The 17756-nt window shown below is 43.1% G+C and overlaps 1 protein-coding gene across 1 annotated transcript in view; it reads right to left on the bottom strand.

Annotated features, from left to right (window-relative positions):
* The window catches only part of LOC118381113 (FH1/FH2 domain-containing protein 3-like), a 190649-nt gene that overhangs the window by 106293 nt on the left and 66600 nt on the right, over positions 1–17756 (bottom strand). The window lies entirely within an intron of this gene.

Here is a 17756-nt window from a genome sequence, read left to right as displayed (position 1 = left end):
AGAGAGAGAGAGAGAGAGAGAGAGAGAGAGAGACAAAGAGAGAGAGAGAGAGAGACAGAGAGAGAGACAGAGAGAGAGAGAGAGAGAGAAGCGAGAGAGAAGCGAGAGAGAGAGAGAGAGAGAGAGAGAGAGAGAGAGAGAGAGAGAGAGAGAGACAGACAGAGAGACAGAGAGAGAGACAGAGAGAGAGACAGAGAGAGAGAGAGAGAGAGAAGCGAGAGAGAGAAGCGAGAGAGAGAGAGAGAGAGAGACAGAGAGAGACAGGGAGAGGTAGTTAATTTAGATCCCAGCTGTGTGTATCTCCTCCATCATCACTAACATCCGTTCTCCCTGGAGCCAACAGCCTTTACACACATACCAGAACACACACACACTTTCTCTCTCTCACCACACACACATTTGTGATAACTTCAGCTGAGGACTGAAGCAGCAGGTTGTCATGTTCGTCGTATGAACCGGACCAAGGCCCAGCGTCTTTATTACATGAAGAAAGAACACTGAACAAACTAACCAAAATAACAAACAGACACGTGAAGCAAAACAAATGCAGAGGCAACGATAAACCTCTGATTGGGAACCATATCAGGCCACCATAGACATACAAATACCTAGACATACAAAACCCCTAGACAATTCAAACATCCTGGACATACAAAACCCCTAGACAATACAAACATCCTGGACATACAAAACCCCTAGACAATTCAAACATCCTGGACATACAAAACCCCTAGACAATACGAAAATCCTGGACATACAAAACCCCTAGACAATACGAAAATCCTGGACATACAAAACCCCTAGACAATTCAAACATCCTGGACATACAAAACCCCTAGACAATACGAAAATCCTGGACATACAAAACCCCTAGACAATTCAAACATCCTGGACATACAAAACCCCTAGACAATACGAAAATCCTGGACATACAAAACCCCTAGACAATACGAAAATCCTGGACATACAAAACCCCTAGACAATTCAAACATCCTGGACATACAAAACCCCTAGACAATACGAAAATCCTGGACATACAAAACCCCTAGACAATACGAAAATCCTGGACATACAAAACCCCTAGACAATACGAAAATCCTGGACATACAAAACCCCTAGACAATACAAAATCCTGGACATACAAAACCCCTAGACAATACGAAAATCCTGGACATACAAAACCCCTAGACAATACAAAATCCTGGACATACAAAACCCCAAAACCCCTAGACAATTCAAACATCCTGGACATACAAAACCCCTAGACAATACAAAAATCCTGGACATACAAAACCCCTAGACAATACAAAATCCTGGACATACAAAACCCCTAGACAATTCAAAATCCTGGACATACAAAACCCCTAGACAATACGAAAATCCTGGACATACAAAACCCCTAGACAATACGAAAATCCTGGACATACAAAACCCCTAGACAATTTAAAAATCCTGGACATACAAAACCCCTAGACAATACGAAAATCCTGGACATACAAAACCCCTAGACAATACGAAAATCCTGGACATACAAAACCCCTAGACAATTCAAACATCCTGGACATACAAAACCCCTAGACAATACGAAAATCCTGGACATACAAAACCCCTAGACAATACGAAAATCCTGGACATACAAAACCCCTAGACAATTCAAAAATCCTGGACATACAAAACCCCTAGACAATACGAAAATCCTGGACATACAAAACCCCTAGACAATACGAAAATCCTGGACATACAAAACCCCTAGACAATTCAAAAATCCTGGACATACAAAACCCCTAGACAATTCAAAAATCCTGGACATACAAAACCCCTAGACAATACGAAAATCCTGGACATACAAAACCCCTAGACAATTCAAAAATCCTGGACATACAAAACCCCTAGACAATTCAAAAATCCTGGACATACAAAACCCCTAGACAATTCAAAAATCCTGGACATACAAAACCCCTAGACAATACGAAACTAGCATACCCACCCTCGTCACACCCTGGCCTAACCAAATTATAAAGAAAACAGAGATATCTCAGGTCAGAGCGTGACACAGGTAGAACCAATCACATCCACACTAACACCAGGAGACTAGGTAGAACCAAGCACATCTCACCACACTAACACCAGGAGATTAGGTAGAACCAATCACATCTCACCACACTAACACCAGGAGACTAGGTAGAACCAATCACATCTCACCACACTAACACCAGGAGATTAGGTAGAACCAATCACATCTCACCACACTAACACCAGGAGACTAGGTAGAACCAATCACATCTCACCACACTAACACCAGGAGACTAGGTAAAACCAATCACATCTCACCACACTAACACCAGGAGACTAGGTAGAACCAATCACATCTCACCACACTAACACCAGGAGACTAGGTAGAACCAATCACATCTCACCACACTAACACCAGGAGACTAGGTAGAACCAATCACATCTCACCACACTAACACCATGAGACTAGGTAGAACCAATCACATCTCACCACACTAACACCAGGAGACTAGGTAGAACCAATCACATCTCACTAACCCCCAGACACTAGGTAGAACCAATCACATCTCACTAACCCCCAGAGACCAGTGAGAACCAATCACACCTCACTAACCCCCAGAGACCAGTGAGAACCAATCACACCTCACTAACCCCCAGAGACCAGTGAGAACCAATCACATCTCACTAACCCCCAGAGACCAGTGAGAACCAATCACACCTCACTAACCCCCAGAGACCAGTGAGAACCAATCACATCTCACTAACCCCCAGAGACCAGTGAGAACCAATCACACCTCACTAACCCCCAGAGACCAGTGAGAACCAATACAGAGACAGGCACCTTCCTCTGAACTGGTTCCTATTGGAGCGATCAGCCATGAATAACTCACATCAACACACACCTCCTCTGTCCATCACATAGAGAGACAAATATACACACATTGTGTGTGTGCAGGCCTGCGCACCCACACACACACACACACACACACACACACACACACACACACACACACACACACACACACACACACACACACACACACACACACAGTGCTGGTCATAGTGATTAGTGCAGTATTGGAATGTTAATGGGGTACTGGCAGGGTTTCAGAGCAGAGTTATCCAGGTCACGACATGGAAAGCTCTCTGTCACAGATTAGGGACCGCACGCTCCTGTTGTATCAAGTCCTGCGTTCCCGTATGATCTGTACATTTGGTATTTTTATAACCTTTTGTTTCACCTTTTATTTAACCAGTTGAGGCCAGTTGAGAACAAGTTCTCATTTACAACTGTGACCTGGCCAAGATAAAGCAACGTCCTGTTGTATCAAGCCCTGTGTTCCCAAATGACCTGTGCTGTATGTGTGTGCATGGCAGTGGGTGGTAGGACTAGCTATGTGGTAGGATTAGCTATGTGGTAGGATTAGCTATGCAGCTATGTGTTAGGACTAGCTATGTGCTAGGACTAGCTATGTGGTAGGATTAGCTATGTGGTAGGATTAGCTATGCAGCTATGTGTTAGGACTAGCTATGTGCTAGGACTAGCTATGTGGTAGGATTAGCTATGTGGTAGTATTAGCTATGTGGTAGGATTAGCTTTGTAGCTATGTGTTAGGACTAGGTATGTGGTAGGATTAGCTATGTGGTAGGATTAGCTTTGTTGCTATGTGTTAGGACTAGCTATGTGCTAGGACTAGCTATGTGGTAGGATTAGCTTTGTAGATATGTGTTAGGACTAGCTATGTAGTTATGTGTTAGGACGAGCTATGGGTTAGGACTAGCTATGTGGTAGGACTAGCTATGTGTTAGGACTAGCTATGTGGTAGGACTAGCTATGTGTTAGGACTAGCTATGCGTTAGGACTAGCTATGTGTTAGGACTAGCTATGTGGTAGGACTAGCTATGCGTTAGGACTAGCTATGCGTTAGGACTAGCTATGTGTTAGGACTAGCTATGTGGTAGGACTAGCTATGTGGTAGAACTAGCTATGTGGTAGGACTAGCTATGTGTTAGAACTAGCTATGTGGTAGGACTAGCTATGTGTTAGAACTAGCTATGTGGTAGGACTAGCTATGTGGTAGGACTAGCTATGTGGTAGGACTAGCTATGTGTTAGGACGAGCTATGGGTTAGGACTAGCTATGTGGTAGGACTAGCTATGTGTTAGGACTAGCTATGTGGTAGGACTAGCTATGTGTTAGGACTAGCTATGCGTTAGGACTAGCTATGTGTTAGGACTAGCTATGTGGTAGGACTAGCTATGTGGTAGGACTAGCTATGTGGTAGGACTTGCTGTGTTAGGACTAGCTACGTGGTAGGACTAGCTACGTGGTAGGACTAGCTATGTGGTAGGACTAGCTATGTGGTAGATCCTTCCGTCTGCAGGAGCTCCATGGAGGGGTTGCAGAGGGCAGAGCAGGCCAGAGGACAAGCTCCTCCTTGGGCAACAGACGTGGGCTAACCTGGCCCCTATTCAGCCTGTCGAGAGCTCACACCCACGGCTCACAGCTGACCAGACCAACAGATCTGTGTTTACAATAAAGTTGACCAACAGCACAGTGCATGGAAAGAGTAATGCTCTTGCGACATGTCTGTAGATATCTTTACGTAGTAAATCACAATCATTGTAATCCCAAACATCATGTCTGTCTGTCTGTCCATCCGTCCGTCCGTCTGTCCATCCGTCCGTCCGCCCGCCCGCCCGTCCGTCCGTCCGTCCGTTGGTGTATCCAGATCATTTTGCATTTTGAGGATGGTAGAGAAACAAGGGCCCATAGTAGTAGAAACTAAATAACTGAATTAATAAAATACACAAATACTTAATTTTAACAGTCAATCCAAGGAAAGTTTATTCTCAAAACCAAAAGAATAAAAAAACACACTGAGGCTAAAAGTATTAAGAAAAGTAGATGTGTCCAAGAGAGGGAGAAGGGAAGAAGGGAGGAGAAAGAAGAGAATAATTGAGAGGAGAAAGAAGAGAAGAAGAGAGAGTAGAAATAAGAGAAGAAGAGAGAGGAGAAAGAAGAGAAGAAGAGAGAGGAGAAAGAAGAGAAGAAGAGAGAGGAGAAAGAAGAGAAGAAGAGAGAGGAGAAAGAAGAGAAGAAGAGAGAGGAGAAAGAAGATAGAAAGAAGAGAAGGAGAGGGAGGGAGAAAGAAGATAGAAAGAAGAGAAGAAGAGAGAGTAGAAATAAGAGAAGAAGAGAGAGGAGAAAGAAGAGAAGAAGAGAGAGGAGAAAGAAGAGAAGAAGAGAGAGGAGAAAGAAGAGAAGAAGAGAGAGGAGAAAGAAGATAGAAAGAAGCGAAGGAGAGGAGAAAGAAGAGAAGAAGAGAGAGGAGAAAGAAAGAAGAGAAGGAGAGAGAGGAGAAAGAAGAGAAGAAGAGAGAGGAGAAAGAAAGAAGAGAAGGAGAGAGAGGAGAAAGAAGAAAGAGAGAGGAGAAAGAAAGAAGAGAAGGAGAGAGAGGAGAAAGAAGAGAAGAGAGAGGAGAAAGAAGATAGAAAGAAGAGAAGGAGAGGAGAAAGAAGAGAAGAAGAGAGAGGAGAAAGAAGATAGAAAGAAGAGAAGGAGAGAAGAAAGAAGAGAAGAAGAGAGGAGAAAGAAGATAGAAAGAAGAGAAGGAGAGAAGAAAGAAGAGAAGAAACGAGGAGAAAGAAGAGAAGGAGAGAGAGGAGAAAGAAGAGAAGAGAGGAGAAAGAAGAGAAGAAGAGAGAGGAGAAAGAAGAGAAGAAGAGAGAGGAGAAAGAAGAGAAGAAGAGAGAGGAGAAAGAAGAGGAGGAGAGAGAGGAGAAAGAAGAGAAGAAGAGAGAGGAGAAAGAAGAGAAGAAGAGAGAGGAGAAAGAAGAGAAGAAGAGAGAGGAGAAAGAAGAGGAGAAGAGAGAGGAGAAAGAAGAGAAGAAGAGAGAGGAGAAAGAAGAGAAGAAGAGAGAGGAGAAAGAAGAGAAGAAGAGAGAGGAGAAAGAAGAGGAGAAGAGAGAGGAGAAAGAAGAGAAGAAGAGAGAGGAGAAAGAAGAGGAGAGAGGAGAAAGAAGAGAAGAAGAGAGAGGAGAAAGAAGAGAAGAAGAGAGAGGAGAAAGATGAGAAGAAGAGAGAGAGGAGAAATAAGAGAAGGAGAGAGAGGAGAAAGAAGAGAAGAAGAGTGAAGGGACCACAGAGCATAACAGACAGAGAGAAGGCCAGGTGTTTTCTGGGTAAAGAAAAACAAATGAGGTAGAGGCATGTTGGAGGCACACAGTCTGCACACCCTCTGAAACAGACACCCTTGGGCGGGCCGCTTAGTCTAAGTTCATTTTCAGCATTGAAAACACTTTCAGGGTTAAACGACTAAGATATAAGATAAGATATACATTTACTATACTATATACTAGATATAAGATAAGATATACATTTACTATACTATATACTAGATATAAGATAAGATATACATTTACTATACTATATACTAGATATAAGATAAGATATACATTTACTATACTATATACTAGATATAAGATAAGATATACATTTACTATACTATATACTAGATATAAGATAAGATATACATTTACTATACTATATACTAGATATAAGATAAGATGTACATTTACAACCACCAGAATAATAGCTAGATAGTATAGGTAGCTAGATAATAATAGCGAGATAGTCAGGGGAATTGAAAAATCCATGAATTTAACAATGTTGATGTTGTAGTTAAGTCTGAGCAAAAGGACAAAGCCAAAGCAAAATGCATATAAAACTGCAACATATCTCAGCTCCAGGACAAAATGCATAGAAAACTGCAACATATCTCAGCTCCAGGACAAAATGCATAGAAAACAGCAACATATCTCAGCTCCAGGACAAAATGCATAGAAAACAGCAACATATCTCAGCTCCAGGACAAAATGTGTAGAAAACTGCAACATATCTCAGCTCCAGGACAAAATGTGTAGAAAACAGCAACATATCTCAGCTCCAGGACAAAATGCATAGAAAACAGCAACATATCTCAGCTCCAGGACAAAATGTGTAGAAAACAGCAACATATCTCAGCTCCAGGACAAAATGCATAGAAAACAGCAACATATCTCAGCTCCAGGACAAAATGTGTAGAAAACTGCAACATATCTCAGCTCCAGGACAAAATGTGTAGAAAACTGCAACATATCTCAGCTCCAGGACAAAATGTGTAGAAAACTGCAACATATCTCAGCTCCAGGACAAAATGCATAGAAAACTGCAACATATCTCAGCTCCAGGACAAAATGTGTAGAAAACTGCAACATATCTCAGCTCCAGGACAAAATGTGTAGAAAACTGCAACATATCTCAGCTCCAGGACAAAATGCATAGAAAACAGCAACATGTCTCAGCTCCAGGACAAAATGCATAGAAAACAGCAACATGTCTCAGCTCCAGGACAAAATGTGTAGAAAACTGCAACATATCTCAGCTCCAGGACAAAATGTGTAGAAAACTGCAACATATCTCAGCTCCAGGACAAAATGCATAGAAAACTGCAACATATCTCAGCTCCAGGACAAAATGTGTAGAAAACTGCAACATATCTCAGCTCCAGGACAAAATGCATATAAAACTGCAACATATCTCAGCTCCAGGACAAAATGTGTAGAAAACTGCAACATATCTCAGCTCCAGGACAAAATGTGTAGAAAACTGCAACATATCTCAGCTCCAGGACAAAATGCATAGAAAACTGCAACATATCTCAGCTCCAGGACAAAATGTGTAGAAAACTGCAACATATCTCAGCTCCAGGACAAAATGTGTAGAAAACTGCAACATATCTCAGCTCCAGGACAAAATGTGTAGAAAACTGCAACAGATTACAGGCCTCTCTCGTCTTTTTAAGTGGGAGAACTTGCACAATTAGTGGCTGACTAAATACTTTTGCCCCACTGTATATGCCTTAGCTGCACACACACACACACACACACACACACACACACACACACACACACACACACACACACACACACACACACACACACACACACACACACGCAAACGCAAACACACACACACACACACTACACACACACACACACACACACACACACACACACACACACACACACACACACACACACACACACACACACACACACACACACACACACACACACACACACACACACACACACTGCATGTGGTCAAGGTTACCTTCCCATGGGGTTTAATCAATCAACAAAATCAATTGTCACCGTTCACCAATCAGAGCCGTGTCCTAATCAATACATTCACCCGATCCAGTCCACCGTGTTTAAGAACTGGCCAGTAGAATGGCGACAGCGATGACGACGGAAACCAAACAACCCCTCATCAGCGACAGTCATTTTAAACAACACTGCTGTCTCTCTACTGGTTGATCAGAGCCACAGGGGACAGACAACACATCATTGGGTAATGCATGAATGTCTGCTGTCTCTCTACTGGTTGATCAGAGCCACAGGGGACAGACAACACATCATTGGGTAATGCATGAATGTCTGCTGTCTCTCTACTGGTTGATCAGAGCCACAGGGGACAGACAACACATCATTGGGTAATGCATGAATGTCTGCTGTCTCTCTACTGGTTGATCAGAGCCACAGGGGACAACACATCATTGGGTAATGCATGAATGTCTGCTGTCTCTCTACTGGTTGATCAGAGCCACAGGGGACAGACAACACATCATTGGGTAATGCATGAATGTCTGCTGTCTCTCTACTGGTTGATCAGAGCCACAGGGGACAACACATCATTGGGTAATGCATGAATGTCTGCTGTCTCTCTACTGGTTGATCAGAGCCACAGGGGACAGACAACACATCATTGGGTAATGCATGAATGTCTGCTGTCTCTACTGGTTGATCAGAGCCACAGGGGACAGACAACACATCATTGGGTAATGCATGAATGTCTGCTGTCTCTCTACTGGTTGATCAGAGCCACAGGGGACAGACAACACATCATTGGGTAATGCATGAATGGATCTTTGATAAGTAATCTACTTCCTGTTCCTGTATATATATATATATATTAGATGAACTTCACTTCAGCCTGGACATCAAATTCCACTGATGACCCTGGTCTAAAGTAGTGCACGCCTACCCTATAGACCCTGGTCTAAAGTAGTGCACGCCTACCCTATAGACACTGGTCTAAAGTAGTGCATTACTACCCTATAGACCCTGGTCTAAAGTAGTGCACGCCTACCCTATAGACACTGGTCTAAAGTAGTGCACGCCTACCCTAGACACTGGTCTAAAGTAGCACTACTACCCTATAGACCCTGGTCTAAAGTAGTGCCCTACTACCCTATAGACCCCTGGTCTAAAGTAGTGCACTACTACCCTATAGACCCTGGTCTAAAGTAGTGCACTACTACCCTATAGACCCTGGTCTAAAGTAGTGCACTATTACCCTATAGACCCTGGTCTAAAGTAGTGCCCTACTACCCCTCATAGACCCTGGTCTAAAGTAGTGCCCTACTACCCTATAGACCCTGGTCTCTGTCACTCTCTCTCTCTCTGTTACTCTCTCTCTCTGTGTCTCTCTCTCTATGTCACTCTCTCTCTCTCTCCTCTCTGTTACTCTCTCTCTCTCTCTCTCTCTCTCTCTCTATGTCACTCTCTCTCTCTATGTCACTCTCTCTCTCTCACTCTCTCTCCTCTCTCCCTCTCTCCTCTCCTCTCTCTCTCTCTCTCTCTCTCTCTCTCTCTCTCTCTCTCTCTCTCTCTCTCTCTCTCTCTCTCTCTCTCTCTCTCTCTCTCTGTTACTCTCTCCCTCTCTCTCTCTGTCTGTCTCTCTCCCCCTCTCTCTCTGTCCTCTCTCTCTCTTCATCTTTCCTGGCCCAGAGTTTTACACCACAAAGGAACACTGGAAGCTGTTGTTGTGGTACAATGTGTGTGGATGGAGACAGGGAAAGGCTCCTTTTAGTCATTTTTATGGTCACGTTATTCACCATGACCTCACACAGGCATGTGCACACACACACACACACACACACACACACACACACACACACACACACACACACACACACACACACACACACACACACACACACACACACACACACACACACACACAGCTTTTAACCTTTGATCATCAACATCATGATTTTTACCATGACATCATGATTTATTAAAACTCCCGACCACTCAGACTGTCATCCAGGTGTATTCACCTCAGTCATTCCAGAACGTTCCGACCACTCCGACTGTCATCCAGGTGTATTCACCTCAGTCATTCCAGAACGTTCCGACCACTCCGACTGTCATCCAGGTGTATTCACCTCAGTCATTCCAGAACGTTCCGACCACTCCGACTGTTATCCAGGTGTATTCACCTCAGTCATTCCAGAACGTTCCGACCACTCCGACTGTCATCCAGGTGTATTCACCTCAGTCATTCCAGAACGTTCCGACCACTCCGACTGTCATCCAGGTGTATTCACCTCAGTCATTCCAGAACGTTCCGACCACTCCGACTGTCATCCAGGTGTATTCACCTCAGTCATTCCAGAACGTTCCGACCACTCGACTGTTATCCAGGTGTATTCACCTCAGTCATTCCAGAACGTTCCGACCACTCCGACTGTTATCCAGGTGTATTCACCTCAGTCATTCCAGAACGTTCCGACCACTCCGACTGTTATCCAGGTGTATTCACCTCAGTCATTCCAGAACGTTCGCCACTCCGACTGTCATCCAGGTGTATTCACCTCAGTCATTCCAGAACGTTCCCAGTGTCCACCGAGCACATTCCCTGGTTCCTGATCTATAAATATAAAGCTTTATCTGCGACCATGACAGGGACACGGGACTCCAGTTACCACCCAGGGGTCTCCAGATAGACGCTCTGAGTGTGACTTCAGTCACAGCAGACTAGAGGTCTTATCTAAACCCATGGTACCACTCACTAAGGGGTGTGCTGTCGACTATGCATGTACATTTAAAGACGATTTACGTGGCATATAAGGGCTAAGAGTTTTACCTGACCACAAGCCTCATCATAACCCCACCCTGTATCATAGCTTATCATAACCCCACCCTGTATCATATCTTATCATAACCCCACCCTGTATCATATCTTATCATAACCCCACCCTGTATCATATCTTATCATAACCCCACCCTGTATCATATCTTATCATAACCCCACCCTGCATCATAGCTTATCATAACCCTACCCTGTATCGTAGCTTATGATAACCCCACCCTGTATCATATCTTATCATAACCCCACCCTGTATCATATCTTATCATAACCCCACCCTGTATCATATCTTATCATAACCCCACCCTGCATCATAGCTTATCATAACCACACCCTGTATCATATCTTATCATAACCACACCCTGTATCATAGCTTATCATAACCACACCCTGTATCATATCTTATCATAACCCCACCCTGTATCATATCTTATCATAACCCCACCCTGTATCATATCTTATCATAACCCCACCCTGTATCATAGCTTATCATAACCCCACCCTGTACTGTAGTTTATCATAACCCCACCCTGTATCATAGTTTATCATAACCCCACCCTGTATCATATCTTATCATAACCCCACCCTGTATCATAGCTTATCATAACCCCACCCTGTATCATAGCTTATCATAACCCCACCCTGTACTGTAGTTTATCATAACCCCACCCTGTATCATAGTTTATCATAACCCCACCCTGTATCATATCTTATCATAACCCCACCCTGTATCATAGCTTATCATAACCCCACCCTGTACTGTAGTTTATCATAACCCCACCCTGTATCATAGCTTATCATAACCCCACCCTGTATCATAGCTAATCATAACCCCACTTGTATCGTAGCTTATGATAACCCCACCCTGTATCATAGCTAATCATAACCCCACCCTGTATCATATCTTATCATAACCCCACCCTGTATCATAGCTTATCATAACCCCACCCTGTACTGTAGTTTATCATAACCCCACCCTGTATCATAGTTTATCATAACCCCACCCTGTATCATAGCTTATGATAACCCCACCCTGTACTGTAGTTTATCATAACCCCACCCTGTATCATATCTTATCATAACCCCACCCTGTATCGTAGCTTATGATAACCCCACCCTGTACTGTAGTTTATCATAACCCCACCCTGTATCATAGCTTATCATAACCCCACCCTGTATCATAGCTTATCATAACCCCACCCTGTATCATAGCTTATCATAACCCCACCCTGTATCATATCTTATCATAACCCCACCCTGTATCATATCTTATCATAACCCCACCCTGTATCATATCTTATCATAACCCCACCCTGTATCATAGCTTATCATAACCCCACCCTGTACTGTAGTTTATCATAACCCCACCCTGTATCATAGTTTATCATAACCCCACCCTGTATCATATCTTATCATAACCCCACCCTGTATCATAGCTATCATAACCCCACCCTGTATCATAGCTTATCATAACCCCACCCTGTACTGTAGTTTATCATAACCCCACCCTGTATCATAGTTTATCATAACCCCACCCTGTATCATATCTTATCATAACCCCACCCTGTATCATAGCTTATCATAACCCCACCCTGTACTGTAGTTTATCATAACCCCACCCTGTATCATAGCTTATCATAACCCCACCCTGTATCATAGCTAATCATAACCCCACCTCTGTATCGTAGCTTATGATAACCCCACCCTGTATCATAGCTAATCATAACCCCACCCTGTATCATATCTTATCATAACCCCACCCTGTATCATAGCTTATCATAACCCCACCCTGTACTGTAGTTTATCATAACCCCACCCTGTATCATAGTTTATCATAACCCCACTTGTATCATAGCTTATGATAACCCCACCCTGTACTGTAGTTTATCATAACCCCACCCTGTATCATATCTTATCATAACTCCCACTTGTATCGTAGCTTATGATAACCCCACCCTGTACTGTAGTTTATCATAACCCCACCCTGTATCATAGCTTATCATAACCCCACCCTGTATCATAGCTTATCATAACCCCACCCTGTATCATAGCTTATCATAACCCCACCCTGTATCATATCTTATCATAACCCCACCCTGTATCATATCTTATCATAACCCCACCCTGTATCATATCTTATCATAACCCCACCCTGTATCGTAGCTTATGATAACCCCACCCTGTACTGTAGTTTATCATAACACCACCCTGTATCATAGCTTATCATAACCCCACCCTGTATCATAGCTTATCATAACCCCACCCTGTATCATAGCTTATCATAACCCCACCCTGTATCATATCTTATCATAACCCCACCCTGTATCATATCTTATCATAACCCCACCCTGTATCATATCTTATCATAACCCCACCCTGCATCATAGCTTATCATAACCCCACCCTGTATCGTAGCTTATGATAACCCCACCCTGTATCATATCTTATCATAACCCCACCCTGTATCATATCTTATCATAACCCCACCCTGTATCATATCTTATCATAACCCCACCCTGCATCATAGCTTATCATAACCACACCCTGTATCATATCTTATCATAACCACACCCTGTATCATAGCTTATCATAACCCCACCCTGTATCATATCTTATCATAACCCCACCCTGTATCATATCTTATCATAACCCCACCCTGTATCATATCTTATCATAACCCCACCCTGTATCGTAGCTTATGATAACCCCACCCTGTACTGTAGTTTATCATAACACCACCCTGTATCATAGCTTATCATAACCCCACCCTGTATCATAGCTTATCATAACCCCACCCTGTATCATAGCTTATCATAACCCCACCCTGTATCATATCTTATCATAACCCCACCCTGTATAATATCTTATCATAACCCCACCCTGTATCATAGCTTATCATAACCCTACCCTGTATTGTAGCTTATGATAACCCCACCCTGTATCATAGTTTTTCATAACCCCACCCTGTATCATATCTTATCATAACCCCACCCTGTATCATAGCTTATCATAACCCTACCCTGTATCATAGCTTATCATAACCCCACCCTGTACTGTAGTTTATCATAACCCCACCCTGTATCATATCTTATCATAACCCCACCCTGTATCATAGCTTATCATAACCCCACCCTGTATCATAGCTTATCATAACCCCACCCTGTATCATATCTTATCATAACCCCACCCTGTATCATATCTTATCATAACCCCACCCTGTATCATATCTTATCATAACCCCACCCTGTATCATAGCTTATCATAACCCCACCCTGTATCATATCTTATCATAACCCCACCCTGTATCATAGCTTATCATAACCCCACCCTGTATCATATCTTATCATAACCCCACCCTGTATCATAGTTTATCATAACCCCACCCTGTATCATAGCTAATCATAACCCCACCCTGTATCATATCTTATCATAACCCCACCCTGTATCATAGCTTATCATAACCCCACCCTGTACTGTAGCTTATCATAACCCCACCCTGTATCATAGCTTATCATAACCCCACCCTGTATCATAGCTTATCATAACCCCACCCTGTACTGTAGCTTATCATAACCCCACCCTGTATCATATCTTATCATAACCCCACCCTGTATCGTAGCTTATCATAACCCCACCCTGTATCATATCTTATCATAACCCCACCCTGTATCATATCTTATCATAACCCCACCCTGTATCATAGCTTATCATAACCCCACCCTGTATCATAGCTTATCATAACCCCACCCTGTATCATAGCTTATCATAACCCCACCCTGTATCATATCTTATCATAACCCTACCCTGTATCATATCTTATCATAACCCCACCCTGTATCATAGCTTATCATAACCCCACCCTGTATCGTAGCTTATGATAACCCCACCCTGTACTGTAGTTTATCATAACCCACCCTGTATCATAGTTTATCATAACCCCACCCTGTATCATATCTTATCATAACCCCACTCCTGTATCATAGCTTATCATAACCCCACCCTGTACTGTAGTTTATCATAACCCCACCCTGTATCATAGCTTATCATAACCCCACCCTGTATCATAGCTTATCATAACCCCACCCTGTATCATAGCTTATCATAACCCCACCCTGTATCATATCTTATCATAACCCCACCCTGTATCATAGCTTATCATAACCCCACCCTGTATCATATCTTATCATAACCCCACCCTGTATCATAGCTTATCATAACCCCACCCTGTATCATATCTTATCATAACCCCACCCTGTATCATAGTTTATCATAACCCCACCCTGTATCATAGCTAATCATAACCCCACCCTGTATCATATCTTATCATAACCCCACCCTGTATCATAGCTTATCATAACCCCACCCTGTACTGTAGCTTATCATAACCCCACCCTGTATCATAGCTTATCATAACCCCACCCTGTATCATAGCTTATCATAACCCCACCCTGTACTGTAGCTTATCATAACCCCACCCTGTATCATATCTTATCATAACCCCACCCTGTATCGTAGCTTATCATAACCCCACCCTGTATCATATCTTATCATAACCCCACCCTGTATCATATCTTATCATAACCCCACCCTGTACCATAGTTTATCATAACCCCACCCTGTATCATATCTTATCATAACCCCACCCTGTATCATAGCTAATCATAACCCCACCCTGTATCATATCTTATCATAACCCCACCCTGTACTGTAGCTTATCATAACCCCACCCTGCATCATAGCTTATCATAACCCCACCCTGTATCATAGTTTATCATAACCCCACCTGTATCATATCTTATCATAACCCCACCCTGTATCATAGTTTATCATAACCCCACCCTGTATCATAGTTTATCATAACCCCACCCTGTATCATAGCTTATCATAAAGCCACCCTGTATCATATCTTATCATAACCCCACCCTGTATCATATCTTATCATAACCCCACCCTGTATCATATCTTATCATAACCCCACCCTGTATCATATCTTATCATAACCCCACCCTGTATCATATCTTATCATAAAGCCACCCTGTATCATATCTTATCATAACCCCACCCTGTATCATAGTTTATCATAACCCCACCCTGTATCATATCTTATCATAACCCCACCCTGTATCATAGTTTATCATAACCCCACCCTGTATCATATCTTATCATAACCCCACCCTGTACTGTAGCTTATCATAACCCCACCCTGTACTGTAGCTTATCATAACCCTACCCTGTATCATATCTTATCATAACCCCACCCTGTATCATATCTTATCATAACCCCACCCTGTACTGTAGCTTATCATAACCCCACCCTGTATCATATCTTATCATAACCCCACCCTGTACCATAGTTTATCATAACCCCACCCTGTATCATATCTTATCATAACCCCACCCAGTATCATAGCTAATCATAACCCCACCCTGTATCATATCTTATCATAACCCCACCCTGTACTGTAGCTTATCATAACCCCACCCTGTATCATATCTTATCATAACCCACCCTGTATCATATCTTATCATAACCCCACCCTGTACTGTAGCTTATCATAACCCCACCCTGTATCATAGCTTATCATAACCCCACCCTGTATCATATCTTATCATAACCCCACCCTGTACCATAGTTTATCATAACCCCACCCTGTATCATATCTTATCATAACCCCACCCTGTATCATAGTTTATCATAACCCCACCCTGTATCATATCTTATCATAACCCCACCCTGTATAATAGCTTATCATAACCCCACCCTGTATCATAGCTTATCATAACGCCACCCTATATCATAGCTTATCATAACCCCACCCTGTATCATGGCTTATCATAAAGCCACCCTGTATCATATCTTATCATAACCCCACCCTGTATCATAGTTTATCATAACCCCACCCTGTATCATATCTTATCATAACCCCACCCTGTATCATATCTTATCATAACCCCACCCTGTATCATATCTTATCATAACCCCACCTTGTATCATAGCTTATCATAACGCCACCCTGTATCATAGTTTATCATAACCCCACCCTGTACTGTAGCTTTTCAAACCCTTGGCCTCTTGGCCTGAATGCCAAGTGTCACGCCTGGTGGAAACGTGGCACCATCCCTACGGTGAAGCATGGTGGTGGCAGCATCATGCTGTGGGGATGTCTATCAGTGGCTGGGACTGGGAAACTAGTCAGCATCGAGGGAAGTTTCTTCAAGTGCAGTCGCAAAAACCATCAAGCGCTATGATGAAACTGTCTCTCATGAGGACCGCCACAGGAAGACCCAGAGTTACCTCTGCTGCAGAGGATAAGTTCATTAGAGTTAACTGTCTCTCATGAGGACCGCCACAGGAAAGGAAGACCCAGAGTTACCTCTGCTGCAGAGAATGAGTTCATTAGATTTAACTGTCTCTCATGAGGACCGCCACAGGAAAGGAAGACCCAGAGTTACCTCTGCTGCAGAGGATAAGTTCATTAGAGTTAACTGCACCTCAGACTGCAGCCCAAATGAATGCTTCACAGAGTTCAAGTAACAGACACATCTCAACATCAACTGTTCAGAGGAGACTGAGGGAATCAGGCCTTCATGGTTGAATTGCTGCAAAAATCACTACTAACGGACACCAATGAGAAGAGACATGCTTGGGTCAAGAAACACGAGCAATGGACATTAGACCGGTGAAAATCTGTCCTTTGGTCTGATGAGTCCAAATTTGACATTTTTGGTTCCGACCGCCGTGTCTTTGTGAGACGCAGAGTAG

This window comes from Oncorhynchus keta, chromosome 20 (assembly GCF_023373465.1).
Source record: "Oncorhynchus keta strain PuntledgeMale-10-30-2019 chromosome 20, Oket_V2, whole genome shotgun sequence".
NCBI classification, from domain to species: domain Eukaryota; kingdom Metazoa; phylum Chordata; class Actinopteri; order Salmoniformes; family Salmonidae; genus Oncorhynchus; species Oncorhynchus keta.
This window is presented reverse-complemented; position numbering and strand designations above follow the sequence as displayed.